Raw genomic sequence first — 17,291 nt, forward strand, 5'->3', positions numbered from 1 at the left:
TGAAAACTAGACATTTTCCTATAGTTATTACTTGACCAAAGAACTTTGAAAAATCTGACTTAATGTTTGACACCATTGTAGGTTATGCAAGTGTCTTTTTTTTTTATTTTTTTAGCAATCGGGGTTAAGTAACTTGCTCAAGGTTACACGGCCAGGTGTTTCTGGGTGGGTGCTAAGTGTCTGAGCCCGGGATTTGATCTCCAGGTCTTCTCAACACTGGAGCTGGTGCTCTTACTTGCTGTGCTACCTGGCCGCCCCCGCAAGTGTCTTTCTTGTGTAAAAAATATCAGTCTTATGCAAGATATTTCCTTTCTGAGATTATATTGTTGATCTTTGAAATAGAGACAGAAGATTGAATTCTTTATTCCAGCATCATTACACCAGATCGCAAACATTCCCACTATCACTCCATAAGATAAATAATCCTAGGTCCTATATTACAATTCACATCCTAATCAACATCTATGCTTTCTTTCATCTCTATTCCATATTCTAGTTTTTTATACAATTCAAAGTATTTTTTATTGTTCTACATGCCTTTTTAGTAATGTAATAAACATAAAAATCAGTGGGCCACAGAATTTTAGACCTGGAAATGGACCTTGGAAATCAGCTAATCTAACCCCTCATTTTCTGGAACATGAGATTATATAATATAGTAGATTTTGATTCAGAGGACCTGGGTTCAAGACTTGCTTCTACAATTTGCTATTTTGTATGCCATTGGAGAAGTAATTCACCACCTCTGGTTTCGGTTTCCTCATTTACAAAGTTAGGAAGCTGGACTAGATGATGTCAATTCATGATGCATCGGGATGGGCAAGATCTGGTGTCGATTGAGCAGGCACAAATTGAAACCACCTCCACATCCACACCTCTCTTACCCCAGAAATATTTCTTGTGTTGTACGTAGAAAACACCAGCAAGACCCAAGTAACAATTAAGAATTGAACCCTTTATTTTACACCATGTTGGCTGATCAGGCCACATGGTGGGCTGACGAGGTATTGTCCCACTGTCCCAAATCGTACAGAGGAGATATTAGGTAAGGCCTCAGCTTTTAAAGGGATGCCATGTGGCCAAAGGTTAGGTATTACATAAGCAGGGACTTGCAGAGACTAAAATCAGTGATTGGTCAGCACATTTTGAAATTCCCACCAGTGCCAAGTTTTCTAGGGGTGGCTACACCCAGCAGCCCGCCCACCTCCATGAGGAGAGCTGGCCAGGGAAGGACAGAGCTAAAGCAGAAAGTCTGCTCACTTCTGTGAGGGAAAGCTGAGGTTGGGGGAGGGTGGAGCTGAATGTGGCAGTCTGCTCACTTCCATGAGGGAGAGCTGATTAGGGGATGGGAAAGAATAGGGCCAGGTACAACACTTTGGAGCCCTGTATTTCTGCAAAAACACAGTCTGAAAACCATTTGTTTGTTCCACTGACTCCCAAATATTCCCATTCCATGATCATTGAGGTCTCCTGTGAATCTCATGAAATAAGAGCTTTCTTCCAGGACATTTCTGGTAATAATGTAGGGAAGTGTTAAGCCAAAGGGTCGCTCTTCCACTTAAGCAGAATACTTATTGACCCTGACCCAGAGATCTCCACAATGAGCCATAGTGTCCTAACAAGGTCAACGCTAGAAAGGGCACATACACCAAAATATTTATATAATATATATGAATATTTATATAATATATATAAATATTTATATAACATATATAATACTTTTTGTAATAGCAAAGAATTGGAAACAAAGTAAATGCCCATTGACTGGGGACTAAGTTAACAAACTGGGGTATTTGAATGCTATGTAATATTACTGAACCATAATAAATAATTAAGAGGAAGGATTCAGGGCAGCATAGGAAGAATTATATGAACTGATGTTAATTAAAGAGAGCCAAGGGGGAAAATGCTCACATATAACAATGTAAATGGAAAGAACAAAAACATAACTGAATTATATTTTGTGGAATTATGCATAATTATTATAATCTAGATTGACCCTAAATAATGGATACAAAAATTAATGATAAAAATAAATGCCTTAGGGGCGGCCAGGTGGCTCAGTGAGTGAGAGCACCAGCTCCAGTGGGGAAGACCTAGGGTTCAAATCCAGGCTCAGATACTTAGCACCACACCCAGAAATAACTGGCCGTGTAACCTTGAGCAAGTTACTTAACCCCAATTGCTTAAAATAAATAAATAGATAGATAGATAGATAGATAGATAGATAGATAGATAGATAGATAGATAAATGCCTAACATTTATATAGTGCCTACTATGTGCCAGACACTGTGCTAAGTACTTCATAATTATTATTTCATTTGATCCTCACAACAGCCCTGTGAAGTAGGTGCTATGTTTATCTCCATTATATAGCTGGGGACATTGAGGTAGATAGTGGTTTAAGGACTTGCCATGGGTCACACAGCTAATAAATATCTGAGGTTGGATTTGAAGTTGGTACTTAGTGACTCCAGGCCTAGAGTTCTATTAATCCAGGCTGCCTCATGAAAATCCATTTCCTTCCCATCTTTGTAGAGGCGGAGGACTATGGGAGCAAACCATTGGTTTATAGTCAGTACTGACCAAGGTATTGAATAATTTTGCCAAACAGTTTTTTGTTCTCTTAAAAAATAATGTCTGTTCAGGTAGAGGAGGATAGGGGGATACATTTAGAAATGAAGATTATGTGAAAATAAAATATATAAAACAATGAAATCTTAAAATATCCCCTTCATTCAAGCATAGGGGCTAAACATTCTACTCTCAGAAATTCATTTTTACATTTTCTTTCCCTTACACATGCTTTTAAAAATTCGAATTCTTTTGTCACCTCATAAAGTGTGAAATCAAGGAGGGCACCTGGACAAGGCTCAAGGGAAGCTGAAGTATCCAAATTGCACTGTTTTGCCTAGGACTTATTGTGGCCCTGGAATGTATCTTCTAATGATATAATCCAGAAAACACCAAGATTACACCATCCATCTTCTCCCATTAGATTGTAAGCTCCCTGAGTTAAGGGACTGTTTTTGGCTTTCTTTGTATCCCCAGTATATATCGTAGTACCTAACACATAGTAACTGCTTTAAAAATAACTTTGTTATTTATTTTTTTAAATGATGAAGTCATCTTAGAGTCACAGGCATCATGAGCCTTTAGCAGCTCTTTCAGGATTTCTCTGGCCTTGACTATTTTTCTGTGGAGGGAGTATACAAAGTTCCTGGAGAGTGACATCCAAAGGGTGGTCATTAATGACTAATTATCAGTTTTGCATTAGATTCTGAGGATTGTCCTGTAGGGTTTAGTACTAGGTCTTGTATCATTTTACATTTTATATCAACATGGTTTATATCAACAAGTTGGGTAATGGTACGTACATTGAAAAACTAGAAAAACAAGTGGGATTGCTAACTCTTTGCAAATAAGGTCAATCAAGATTACAAAGTTGTGAAAGTAAGCCTGAGTGTAAAGCTTGATCTGATGAGCAATAAAAAAATTTTCAGCAGATTGATGATATTATCATAGTATCATGAATTTAAAGTTGGAAGGGATCTGAGAAGACATCTAATGTGTCCCTCCCTTTTCATTTCACAGATAAGGAAACTGAGGCTCAGAGAGGTTAAGGGGCTTGCCCAAGGTCATGCAGATAATGTGTCAGAGCTGGTGTTTAAACTAAGCATCTCTCATTCCTAATCTTAATACCACTTTCTATGAAAAATGTGTTTTAGGAAAACTAATTTTTGGTGTTAAGCAAGATAAATTGTAAGAAAAGTACTTAGGAGGATGCTGTACTAGCCAGATAGCTCATATTAAAGGCCTAGAAAGAGTAAGAGGAAGGAAAATTGAGAGAAAAAGACAAACTCAAGAGATACTGTGAAGAGAAATCAATAAAACTTGTTGACATTGAAGTGGAATTAATATGGTGATACCAAAAATGGGGAAATTGATATGTTTGGCTAGTTTTGGGTTGAAGAATTTAGGTTTGGACATTTTAAGGTTGAATGGTAGAGGACTCAAGTAGAAATATTCTAAAGACAAGGGAAGAGAGATTAAATGAATGTGATCAATCATCCATTGTATAAAATTATACATATTCCATATAGAGACTCTCCACTTACTTACCTCAAAGAGAATACAATAAATGGTTTTGAAATTTGGTAATTATGATGTATAATTCAGAAAAGCAAGAATGAATCCCAAATAATCTTCTTCCTCTATTTGAATTGCCAGTGACTTTATGAATAAATGTAATGATCACTAAAACATTTTAAATCTTTTTAAAAACTCAAAATAGAAGAAGGCACTCCAAATCATTCCTCTGTGGCATCATCCAAATGACATATAAGGTGTAATCTGGTGATTCCAGGCTAACACAAGTCATCTCTTTACATTTCTCTATCTTTGTTGGTGTTCTCAGAGCCTCCAAATCCCCATGGGAAAAAGTCAGCTGCAAGACTTAGGATCCTAGCAATTCATTCATAGTTTATTTATCTAGACAGTTCACCAGAAGATTCAAGAAGACAGTCAAGACTTTATTACTTTACCATGCCAGCCAAAATTTTCCCTGTTCCCCATCAGGTCATTTTCTTTTCTAAATCAAGACACCACTAGTGAACCTTCTCTTTTATGTTAATGATTCTCTACTGATGGATCCAAACCAGAAATGACCTGCCACAAGTATTTAATTCAACTCAACAAATTCAGTTCCGTTTAACAAGCATTTATCATATGTCTCCCATGTGCAAGGAAGTGAGTGGACCTAGATAGTTATACAAAAGACAAAAATAACCCTGCACTCAAGAAGTGCAAATTTTCTCATGCTCCACACTAGTGTGCAAAGGCAAATGCATACCAGAAGCTAAGATTTAAAATCATTGTAGTTCTTGAATAAAAGCTTTTTGAAGAAAGAAACTATTTCTTTTGTATTTTTAGTACCTGGCACATAATAGGCATTAGATCAATATTTCTTTATTGGTCTATTAATTGTCAGTCATTACTAGTCATTATTTGAAGCAAAATTTAAAAATAAAGGTATGGCAGGTATCTCTACTTGTGTTGAAACTTGTGGTTCTGTTTTCTTTTTCTCCAAAGAATATTACCTAGCTAGATGTCTTTTACCATAAGTAAACATAAAATAAATAAACTATACTAAATTATAATCGTATAATTATATTTACATATATAAATATATAGTTATGTAATGCATAAGCGAAAAAAAAAATAAGTAGGTACAATACTAGCTATCTGTTCCCAACCTGTGGCAGAGCATTCTGAGCTCATATTGGTCTGATCAGACACACTATACATTGACTCCAGTATAGTGTAATGCCAAGCAAAGGCAACTTCCCAAAGTTCAAAATACCAGCATAGGTGCTCTCCATTTTATTCAGTGAAAAATTAAGAACAGAGAAAATCAAAATATAGCATCATTCAAAATACAGCATTTACCAAGTGTAATTCAATCAAGTACTACCCCACCCCTGAACATTACATTCATTTAATCAATCACAAAGTCCCTCTTCTAAATACTACTCCACCCCTAGGCTGTACATTCATTTAGTCTATCACAAAGCTCCTCTTCTCAAATGGAGATTAGTTTCCAATCATAAGTAAAGTACATTCATTTGGTCAATTACAGAGCACAAAAATCAAGTTTCCCACTCTTGTATCACAATTGAATCTACCCCAGAATTACAACAAGCTTAAGCACAGCATTTAATACCCAAAGAAAGGTCTTTTCTTCATCTTGACCTGAGGCAAGTTCTCAGCAATCTTTGTTCCTGGGGAGACAAAGCTTAGCAAGGCCACAAGATATATTGCCAGTCCCTTCATGAATTCATTCTCTATCTGCAGAACAGTCCTAGGACCCCTCAAAACATTAGCAAAACCCTCTTCCAGGATTTCTGTAAACATACAACAAGAAAATCCTTCTTCAGGGCTTCTGAACCAACAGCAAAGTTCTATGACCTCTGCAACAACAACACTGTCCTTCACCAGTGGACAGAATTCACTCTCTGTCTGCAGAACAGTCTCAAGAGCTCTGAACCAACAACAAGGCTCCAGAACCTCTGCAACAACAAGACTGTCTTTCACCAGTGGACAAATCTGGCAAAACAACATCAAAACAAAGTACCAGCATAACAGCCATTTCTCCTCAATAATGGCAGCTCTCAAAAGTCCTGGGCAATTCAAACTGGCCCTCAGCAAGCCTCTCACTCTCTCTCTGCCTCCAAGATGCTTCTTCCAAAAAGTTCTTCTGCCTCTCTCTTTGCTTGTGTCTCTCTAAATTTAAGTCACCAGCTCCTCCCAGTTCAGCCCTCTCTTTTCACATCAACAAGTCCATCCCACAAGTGGGATTCACAAGCTCTGGGTTTTAACACAATCAATCCAAAAACCAAGCCAATACAGGGGGATCTTTAAATTCCATTCATTACTATTACATATAGTGATGTCATTTAGGTACTCTTCCAGTAATAATGACAACAATCAAGTATAATATGGAGTATTGGACCTAGAGTCAAGACTATTCTAGTTTGAGTCTCACCTCTGAGACTCATTATGATTATAATGTTACAAGCTATGTGATCATGAGCTAATTGTTTTAATTTCTCTAAGTTTCAGTTTCCTCATCTGTAAAGTGGGAGTCATAATGTAACAGCTATTCTGAGGGACTCTGGTGAGACATAAATGAGATTATGTATTTAAAGCACTATGTAAATATCAGTTATTTTAATAAAAAAAAGAGAAGAAAAAGTAGAGAAAGAAAGGGAAAGAATTTGAAGAGATAGATAAATTGAAACTATGCATCTTGTAGTCCAAGATATAACATCTGATATTGACTTTTAACAAATCACTTACAATTGCAGAAATGACATAAAGCACATCAGAAGAAGCCTGCTCTTAATCAAATATGGCAGTGTCATCTTCATTGCTGCTAGCTAACAAGTAAGTACTGACCTAAATTTTACCAGAGAACATTTTAGAAGCATTAAACATAGGCTGTTTACTTAGGAGATGCAATAAATATAAACACATCTTGAGTTCTCAGTAAATTCCAAGTACAAACCTTAAATAATTCTAGCCATTTAAATCAAATTGATTAATAGCTGGAATACATTAAAAAAAACAGCTTCAGCAAATTTTCTGAGGAAAAGGTCTTTTAGTCAAACTCAATCTCTTCTCCCTTTCCCTCTACCACATGTGTAATTCATGAACCTTTGTGGGTATGAGATTAGAGATCGCAAAGCTGACATTTTTACTTTCACTTAGCAGCCTGAATAATTGGTATGCTCCAAGCCTTTTAAGTGTTAAAGCAATCAGTGCTTTGAATTCATCTTGTGATATCATCACTGCCAACAAGAGGCATCATCAATTTGAAGCATATGAAAGTTTGAAAAGAATATTAGAAATATTTCTTATTTTAAATACATAACAATTAAATGACATGTAATGAGAAGTATGTTCCACTCTGCCCATTAATGAAATGCTCTTTACAAGTATGATGTATTGTTATTGTTTTGGTTTGGTTTTTTCACTTCTGAGTAAAGCAGAGACATTTTTCTAACTGTGGAGTATGCAGTTCTGTCAAAGTCCAAACAGCCTATATTACTGGATGCATGATAAGGAAAAAATTAGGCTAATTGACTTGTATATAAATGAAAATTATGGCAGCTGCAATTCAAAAGGGCTTTTTTAGGACCCAGTGATTGGAATTTCTTGGGAACCATATGGATAGAGGAAGGAAGGATGCCTTGATGAGTGTAGGTAGAATCTACATGATGTCAAGCAAATAACTAGAGCTCAAAATACTGGAAAACCTAAGAGTATCCTGAAGGACTATTTGCCCCAAATGCTATATCTTCAAAACTGGTATGTTTCACCCTTACAGTAGACTCCATGGCACAGGTTGCCATGACAGCTCAATGTAAAGCTGGAATAACAAAGGGTGTGTTTTAAACTGGTCTAGCTCAGACTTGCAAAGACTTTGAATGATATGAAAGAAAAGAGAGTTATACTTTATGACTGGTTGGTTGAGCAGGTGATAAGGGCTGCTAGGAATATAGGATTATAGGTCTAGGCCTGGAAGAGACATCTGAAGACATTTAACACAAATTCTTCATTTTATAGATGAGGAAACTAAGGCTCAGAGAAGCTTAGAGGCAGCTAGGTTATACATTAATTAGATAGAATGTTGGGCCTGGAGTCAGGAAGACCTGAGTTCAAATTTGACCTCAGACATTTGCTGTTGTTCTTCCTTCATTTCAAAGAGGATCAATGACATCACACACTGATTCCTTGACTTGAATTGGATTTAAGTGATGCAGAGTTGCATAAAATCCTCAGCCTCACTCTCTTCTCCAGAATCATCAAAGTTCTATGGCAAGACAAAAGTCAAGATGATTGGCGATGACCTAGGATGCAGTGGATGATCTTGGCATCTTTTATGTTTGACCAAGTTACAAGTGTTCCACAGTGCCTGCTCCAGTTGCCTTTATGGCCATTGAAAGAAAATGTTCTTATCCACCCATGCCGCTAGGGGGACGTCTCCACATACTTGGGGTAGCCTAGCTGCGTGAATCTGGGCAAGCCAATGTCACACAGGTAGTAACCATCAGAGGTAACTGTGGACTTAGTATTTCTACAGCCTGGCAGTAGTAAAGAACAATACTAGAACCAATAATAGAGCAAAGTCTAGTTGGGAATGTCAGTTAGGAATTTCTTACAAGAGCACACAAAGTAGACGAGGAGATATCACAGTGGAGTAAAAAAAGTGAAGAAACTATTGAGTAGTAAAAACAGAAGAGGCAAGGCATCGAAAAGTGAAAATCAATGAAGCCTGGTTGAGTTCTGACACTGGGATTTTTTAAGAATGATACTTTTGGCTATGGAAACTTGTGGAGTAGCTGTGAACATTCTGGCCAGTCCTGCCCTGTAGTAATCAATCCACATGGCCTTTTAAAGTACTAGACCTGTTGAGTTCATGGAGACAGCATCCCTGGGTCTCTACCAGAACCTGTGTAGGTGAAGAATGCCATCATAATTCCTCATAGAAAAGGTCCAATGTGCCTGAAATTACCCAGTTGTTGAGGGCCCCAACACTAAATACCTAACCAGTTTTTTCTTCTGTAAGCTCAAAAATCCTGGTTCCTACAACCTTTCCTCAAGTTTCTAATAGTTTTGGATACTACAACAGTTTCCAATAGTTTTGGAAATTTCAAATTACCAATAGCTTTTAGCTCTTCTCTGGGATTTCTCTAAGGATCATCTAGGACTGTGTCTATTCTCATGGTGACACAATGGCTCCAGGACATTCCAGCTCTAATTTCTATGCAAATCAATTATCACAGTTTACCTGCAGGACAGTGATGGGGAAATTGATTGTTGTATTATGCTGATGTGTAGAACGACTGTACTGATTGATTTGACTAAAAGATACTTGCAATAGCTCTATGAATCACTGCATCCCAAACACACAGAACATATCAATATAATAATGACTCATCTATATGGATCTTCAAATTTTACAAAGTCTTTTCTTCACAATAGGGTATATATGATCATATATGTGAAGGAGTATGAATATTTTGAGAATACTTATGCTTTCCCTGTATGTTCACATGTATGAGACACAAAATAGTATATTTGTGAGTACAGTTGGTCATATACCTAGGAGCAAGCAGAACATACCCATGTCTATATGACATAAGAAATTCAAATTCAAATAGAATTTAAGCTCCTTAAAGGCATGGGTTGTTTTCATTTTTGTCTTTGTATAAACAGGGCCTACCACAGGGTCTAGTTCATTTTTGTGGTTGTTGTTAAGTTGTTTCAGTTGTGTGTGGACTCTCTGTGACCCCAATTGGGGGAACATAGTAATCATTTAATAAATGCTTGTCAATTGAACAATTAAAGGGAAGTTGCATGTTGCAAAGATTTTATCCATGTATAGCCAATGAATCAATTGATCACAGCTGATTCAATATTCACTGTTATTAAAACTCTACCAATGCACAGTTGAAAAGATTTGCCATTGAGCATCCCTGTGCACTTTGGACATCTGACTGGTTTCTCTTAGTATAGTTAGTAAGGTTGTACAGACACAGTCAAAGATTAGCTCAGTGACTTTGCACAGCAATGATATAACCCAAGCAAACAGGCAGCAAGCAAGAAAGGTGCTTTGGGGGTTGATTTATATGAGGTTGAACTGGACCCCAAGCTGCTAGTTAAAATTGGTAGGGCACTGCAATCTACACAGTTTCTGAACACCAGCAGCACTTACAGAAAAAAGACCTCATGATGATTATTTGTCCAAAACTGGAGGTCAAATTGAAATGCCACTGATGGAATGGCCCCTAAGTGAGTACCATTGATCATTCCCAAGAGTGGCAGTGCCTCTGGCTCCCTGCATCAATCCAGAGCTTTCTGTTCAAGTTCTAATCGGTGGCTCTGCAGAAACTCATTCTGAGTAGTAAGAGAAGAGGCCGCTGTCATCCCCAGACTTAACCAATTCAATAAATATTTTTGATGCTGCAATGATTCAGTATGCGGCTGCAAAGTTAGCAAATGTTGTAAAAGTGCTTGTGAAACTGGGTTCACCTTTTAACTATTCAATTCCTAGCCATCCTTTAAAGACCTATCTATCAGGAAGCCTCACATCTCCCTTATCTATAACAACAACCCACTCCCCGCCACCTCCTGCTTGGACTTTGAGTAACACCTTACCTTTATCTCTCATCCACACATACCTTAGGATATTGTCTACTTTATCATGTATTTAGTGTGCATGTGATATGCCCCTCTTGTGTGCTCCAAGAGGGTAGGGACTGTGTCATAGGTAAACTTTGTATCACCCCCAACGCTTAGCATACAGCTCTACAACAGTAGACATTAAATAATGTTGATTCAAATAGATCTCAAATTTATAGAATTATGTCTAAATTAGATTAATGTAGAAGCATATGAAGGAGAATCCCTTGTACAATAGATTCCGCTGTTAGTTAAAGTTGTAGAAAATAGTAATTTTCAAGTACAGTTGGAAGGCAGGGCAACTGAGGTTCTCAGACAACTAATCTTGAGTCAGGAATTGGGTGCTTTTTTGACAAAGCTCAGGCTGCTTGCTGTAGTGACAGTGGTTTAAACAAAAATTATAAACCTCAATCCAATTCTCCTCAATTCCTCTGTTATAACTTTTCTTGGTGATATTTCAGGCTTAGGGTTTACGATGTTGAGAGACACATGAGATAAAATGACATGTGTGAGGTGATGAGACCAGTATGATGTGGCTGGATAAATAGTATGTTATCAGCACAAACTGCCAAAAACTTCTATGAAACTTTAAAGACTGACCAGGAAAACTGTATAGGAATATGCAATGTCAGGATTCATCTCCCAACAGATGTTTCCATTAATAAAAAGTGAACAATAACAATAATTATTCAGTGCTCAGTCTACAAGCCCTCTCCACATTGCTGACTTGCTTTACTTATAAAAAGACAAGGATTTTATTATCCTATGGATATGGATTTATAATAAAAACTTCTAGTATTTTAATCCTTCCTGCACTATGTGAAATAATGCTGGAAATGTGTTAGAAATATTAACAATTAAAAAATTAAATTCCATGTTCATTAATTATCTTTTAAATGAAATGCATTGTAGGATTCAAAATATATGAGATACAATCTCTACCCCCAAGGAGCTTAAATCAAGCAACCAATCAACTACCACTTAATACAGGACCACTTTGTACTGGACACTCTATCATGTGCTGAGGACAGAAAGACAAGAATAAAACAGCTTTTGCCCTCAAGGAGTTTATAGTCTGTATATGTGTGTGTTATATACATACATGTATGTATACACATATATATGTATATACACATATATATACATAGACATATAAGTGAATAGGAAGTGAGCTGAAGATTTTGTTACTCTAGGGAATTTACATATAAGAAAATTTCCTCTACCAATGAAGGTCATCATCTTCTCTGAAATTTTTGATCATAGAGGGTTACCTTAAACTTTTCCACTAGCTACCCCTTCAGAGCTTCTTAATCTGTGAGTCTAGACCGCATATGGGCTTGCCCTAGAGCACTAAGAGGAAGGTATTTGTCTATAGACAGTCTTTGTCAGAGGCAAAGCTTGCACTCAAGGTACTCTCTAAGACCAGTTTTCTATATGACCTTTCTATAGCCTCACATCCTTTCTGTTAAATATATTATGTTTGGATTGTTGGAAAACAAAAGTTTATAAAAGTTTTCTAGAATATGTTTTATTTCATGTGTGTTTATTAGGGTATCTGGGGAGTTGAGGGAAAGCTAGCACCTCTGCTTTGAGGTCTTGCTGTACCCTTTGCAGGGCTATTCATCCAACTTTGGGATCGGCCTTTCACCCAGTCCTCCCCTGTGGCTCCAAGAAGCTGCAATACTCACAGCAGCCATACCCCCATAAAACTGTCTCAGCAGATGGACTAAACCAGGTTCAAGACACCCAACAGACCTCAAAATTATTGGTGAGTTAGAGGGATATCTACCCCAAGCATGTGATGATGTACCCAAGCAGAATGGACATTTGAGAACAATTTGTTCCAATGGACATAAAGGGAACTGAAGCAAAAACTGTTGAGCACTTAGAGTTTGGTCAGATATTGAAGACACCAAGGTCATTCACTGCCTTTTTCTAAGACTTTTGTCTTAGAGCCACTGGACTTCAATGACTCTGGAAGAGAAAGTAAGGCTAATGACTTTATGTAACTCTGCCTCACTGAAATCCAATTTAAGTCAAAGTCTTGTAAATCAAGACATCACCCATGATGTCAATGGTTTTCTTCAAAAAATGAAGGATGTATGGGAACATATTAAATCAGAAGGCCACGAGCAACAGGAAGGGGAATAGTGAAGGGTAAATAGGATGTGTTACTGGAGCCGAAATTCCAGACATAAGGAACAGAGCAAAGGCACAGAAATGTTTTATTCAATGAATAAGGAGTAAACTATATTATATATATATATATATATATATATATATATAATGTATTGCCATAATATAAATCAGACTATAATAATTACATAGAATTCAAAAAGAGAAGGAATAAAATGGTAAAGGAAATATAAAAGAATGCTTAATTGTTTTCAATGAATCAGTCATTGATTCAGTAAACATCTGTTAAACCCCTACTATGTTCCAAGCACTATGCCTGGTGCTGAGATTACCCAAGAGAAAAAGAAAAAAAGACAGTCCCATCTCTCAAGGTGCTTCATAGTCTAATGGAGGATCCAACATGGAAACAATTATGTATAAACAAACTCTATACAGAGTAAATCAGAGGTAACCAATACAGGGAAGACGCTGGAATTAAGGAGGATGAGAAAAGACTTCTTATAGAAAGTGGCATTTTAGCTGGGACTTGAAGTCCAGGGAAGCCAAGAAGCAGAGAAGTGAGCAGAGCCAGGAGAACATTATATACATTAATAGTAATACAATTATCAACTGTGAATGACTTAGCTATTCTGATCAATACATTGATCCAAAACAATTCCAAAGGATTTATGATGAAAAATGCTATCCACCTCCAGAGAGAGAACTGATGGAATCTGAGTGTGGATTGAAGCATGATTTTTTCACTTCTTTATTTTTCTTGTTCTTTTTTTTACAACATGACTAATAAGGAAATATGTTTTTCATGATTTCACATTTATAATTTATATCACATTACTTGCATTCTCAATGAGTGAGGGAGGGGTGGGGAAAGGGGAGAAAATTCAGGATTCATTTTTAAATGTACATTAAAAATAAATAAATAGATGTCTTAAAATTACTTGAAGAACTCATATGCAGAAGTATAAAGTTTATTTTTCTTGGTCTCAAAGGGCAGAACCAGGAAAGAATGGACAGGGAGAGTTGTAGAGGCAGATTTAGGTTTGGTGTAAATAACCTCTGAACAATTAGAGCTATCTAAATGTGGAATGGGCCGCTCTGAGTACTTGCCCTTCAATGGAGATCACCACCTATAGGAGATGCTGTAGATGGCATTTCTGTTCAGTTATAGGTTGGATAAATGATCTCCAAATTTCCTTTCAACCCCGAGGTTCTATAATTCTCAGAGATTGGCAGGGTGGGACCACTTTTAGCTCAGAAGATGAAGGAAGCAACTCTCAAATTTAATCTGGAAGAAAGAAAAGAATTTATGCAAGTGGAATTGTGGCCCTTCAGTGTACCCCATGCTTGAGGGATGACCTGTGTCCCAGACAAGAGGCAACAAAGATGAAGATAAGAAACAGGAACAGTGGCTGGCTAGTCCAGTTTGACCGGAATATAGAGTTTTCTTGGAAGTTATCACAGAATCTCAAAAGCCAACCCATGCCCAAACAAGCATCTGCTTATGCAATGTACCTGCAAAGGAATCAACCAGACTCTTCTTGAAGACTTCAAGGGAAGAGGAACGTTCTGAGGAGCCCATTCCCCTTTTGGATGGTATTAAATTAGGAAAGGTTTTTTTCCTTATCTCAAGCTCAAAACTGACCTGCAATTTCCACCCACTATTTTGAGTCCTGCCCTCTGGGGCCAAGCAGAATGAGTCTAATTCCTCTTCTTTACGACAGTCTTTCAAATGCTTTAAGACAGATTAGATGCCTGCCTCCCAAATCCCAAACTGTCTCTTTTCCATTATAAATATCTTCAGTTCCTTCCATGGTTTTTTCTAGCATCACAGATTCAGAACTAGAAAGGACTTTGGAATTGTCTAGTCCAGGAATTCTCAATGTTTGACACTTAAAAACCATTAAGGACTCCACCCCCAAAGAATCTTTTTTTAAATGTGGGTTACTTCCAAGGATAGGCTGGTAAACGTTTAATAACCAGACCTCCAAGGGGGAAATATAAACACCTTCAAGTTTAATGCACATTATTAACATTTTAACCACTTTCTTAAGTAGACAATAAAAAAGCAATAAATCAAGCCCTAATTTGTAGTATTTACCTATTTTCAGATTATAAATGTTCACAATGAAAATTTATTGATTGGATCTCAAGATCCAGTGAGATCTGGGTCTAACACAAGGATGTTTATTAATATTTAATATATTATAAATTAAAATATCTTACCATTATTATGAAAATAGATTTGGCCTCATAAGCACCCTGAAAGGGTCTCAGGTCCTAGGAATCCCCAAACAAAACTTTGAGAACCAATAATATAATTCAATGCTTCTTAAAATGTGGGTCACAATCACATATGGGGTCATGAAAATTTTGGCAACAGTAAAAGGTTTCTGAATGCACAACGAACAATAATTAATTAAAAACCAAATGTGTAATGAATCCAAGTTATTTCTGTCAGTGCTTACCCATGATGCATCTGGCAACTTCACTGCATCCTTGGTTTTGAACACATAACATGGACACTTTGCATGTGTGGCTCTCAGGTCAAGCAACAATGACCACTGTCCAAAGGCAAAAAGGTGTAGTGAGTGGAAAAAGTTTAAGAAGCCCTGATCTAATTCATCCTCATTTTACAGATAAGGAAACTAAGGCCCAGAGAAGTATTGTAATTTGCCCAATGTCACAGAGTGATGAAGCACAGTGATGGAGCTAGGATTGAAACCCAAGTGCTTTGAATCCAAATCCAACATTTTCCTATGCTGTGCTACCTCTCAGTCATAATGTTGAGGTTCTATCTTGAGTCCCTTTCTAATGCCCACTCTCATGTGTATCATGGTCTTGATGTAGTTTAGAGATGCTAAATGGACCTGAAAGGCAAGATAAACAACATGTATTTCATCCAGGCTCTACTTTCTCAGGCCAGGGAATGGGGACGAAATTCAGCAGATATAATCAATTACATAGTCTTTCAATTACATAGTACCTGAAATACAGCTTCTATATCACTCAAACTTATCTTGCTAAACACAGTCCCAAATGACCTCTTCATCTCTATTCTGAACTATATAATAATTGGGACCTGAGATGTCACAGGATCCCAGAAACACATGAATACCCAGTAATTCTCTCAGCTCCTTATTACCTTGTGTGACCTTGGGTAAAACACAACTTCTCTGGACTACAATTTCCTCATCTATAAAATTTGGGGATTAGACTATATGGCTTCTAAGGCAGCTTTTTTATTCTACATCTTTGCTTTCAGGGGTCTATGATGGTAAAATATGAGAAAATACATTAGTAAGGAGATTTGGGGTGAGACTACGTTACTATTTTTTAAGTTCTGCTCCCCATCACATAGAGCCCAACAGGATGCCACAGACTTTGCAAGACAGTTTTATGTGTGGAGAGAGGCCAGCCCTGGCATTGGGAACCAGAATGTCTGAGCAGAAAGTTCAGATGGCCAAACATGAGTACCAGGAAGATGACTTTGGCGATGATGTGAACGAAGGATTTTTCCAGGGGAAAACACAGACTGAGACTTTTTGATCAGTTGTTTTGAATGGCATTGTGTACTGAAAGCTACTGCAGACTTAAGAGGCAATTTATTCAACTAGAGGGCCTTAGTAAATTGCACAAACTAACAAATCATAAGAAACAAGAAGTGGGTGAATAGAAGGCCAACTTGAGAGTCAGAAAGACAAGGTCAAGTCCTTCCCTTGTCCCATACTGCCTATATGACCCTGTCACTGAACTCCATGGCAATTCCTCAAGAATAGAGGGTATGCATAGAATATACATGTATTTGTGTGTATGTGTATACACACACACACATACAAATTTGTTTCTAATGCTAGTCATCTCTAGGGCAGGGTGGGAGAAAAAAAATTGTTACATAATAACTTCATTAAATATTTAAAAGGAATGGCAATTTATATATATAATAGATATTTATTATGTATTAGATGTTTATATAATAGATTTGCAGTTTATATGCAATCATTTTTTTATTCTACTATGTTAAGTAAATGTTTTTTTATTTCATAAATTAAAAATAAAGAGAATTTTTTTAATAAAAAAGAATAAATGTTTACATATAGAAGCCAATGGATAAAGGACTCAACTTAGAGTTAGGAAGGCCTGATTTTGAATCTTGCCTTAGACAATAACTAGCTATGTGACTCTGGGCAAGTCACATAAAATGAGGAAGGTGGATTTAATGGCCTCTAAGGTTCCCTCTAGATCTGAATCTGCAGTCCTATGACTTTGCAGTCTGTATCAGAGGTGGGAGTTTCCATACTTGAAGTCTTCTACACTGAAGAAATGATAGTTCTGGAGAGAAAGAAAGAAAAAGGAAGGAAGGAAGGAAGGAAGGAAGGAAGGAAGGAAGGAAGGAAGGAAGGAAGGAAGG

The sequence above is a fragment of the Petaurus breviceps genome, unplaced genomic scaffold, assembly GCF_028583685.1.
Source record: "Petaurus breviceps papuanus isolate PSGF00001 unplaced genomic scaffold, PetGlider_PUasm1.0 226, whole genome shotgun sequence".
Lineage (NCBI taxonomy): Eukaryota > Metazoa > Chordata > Mammalia > Diprotodontia > Petauridae > Petaurus > Petaurus breviceps.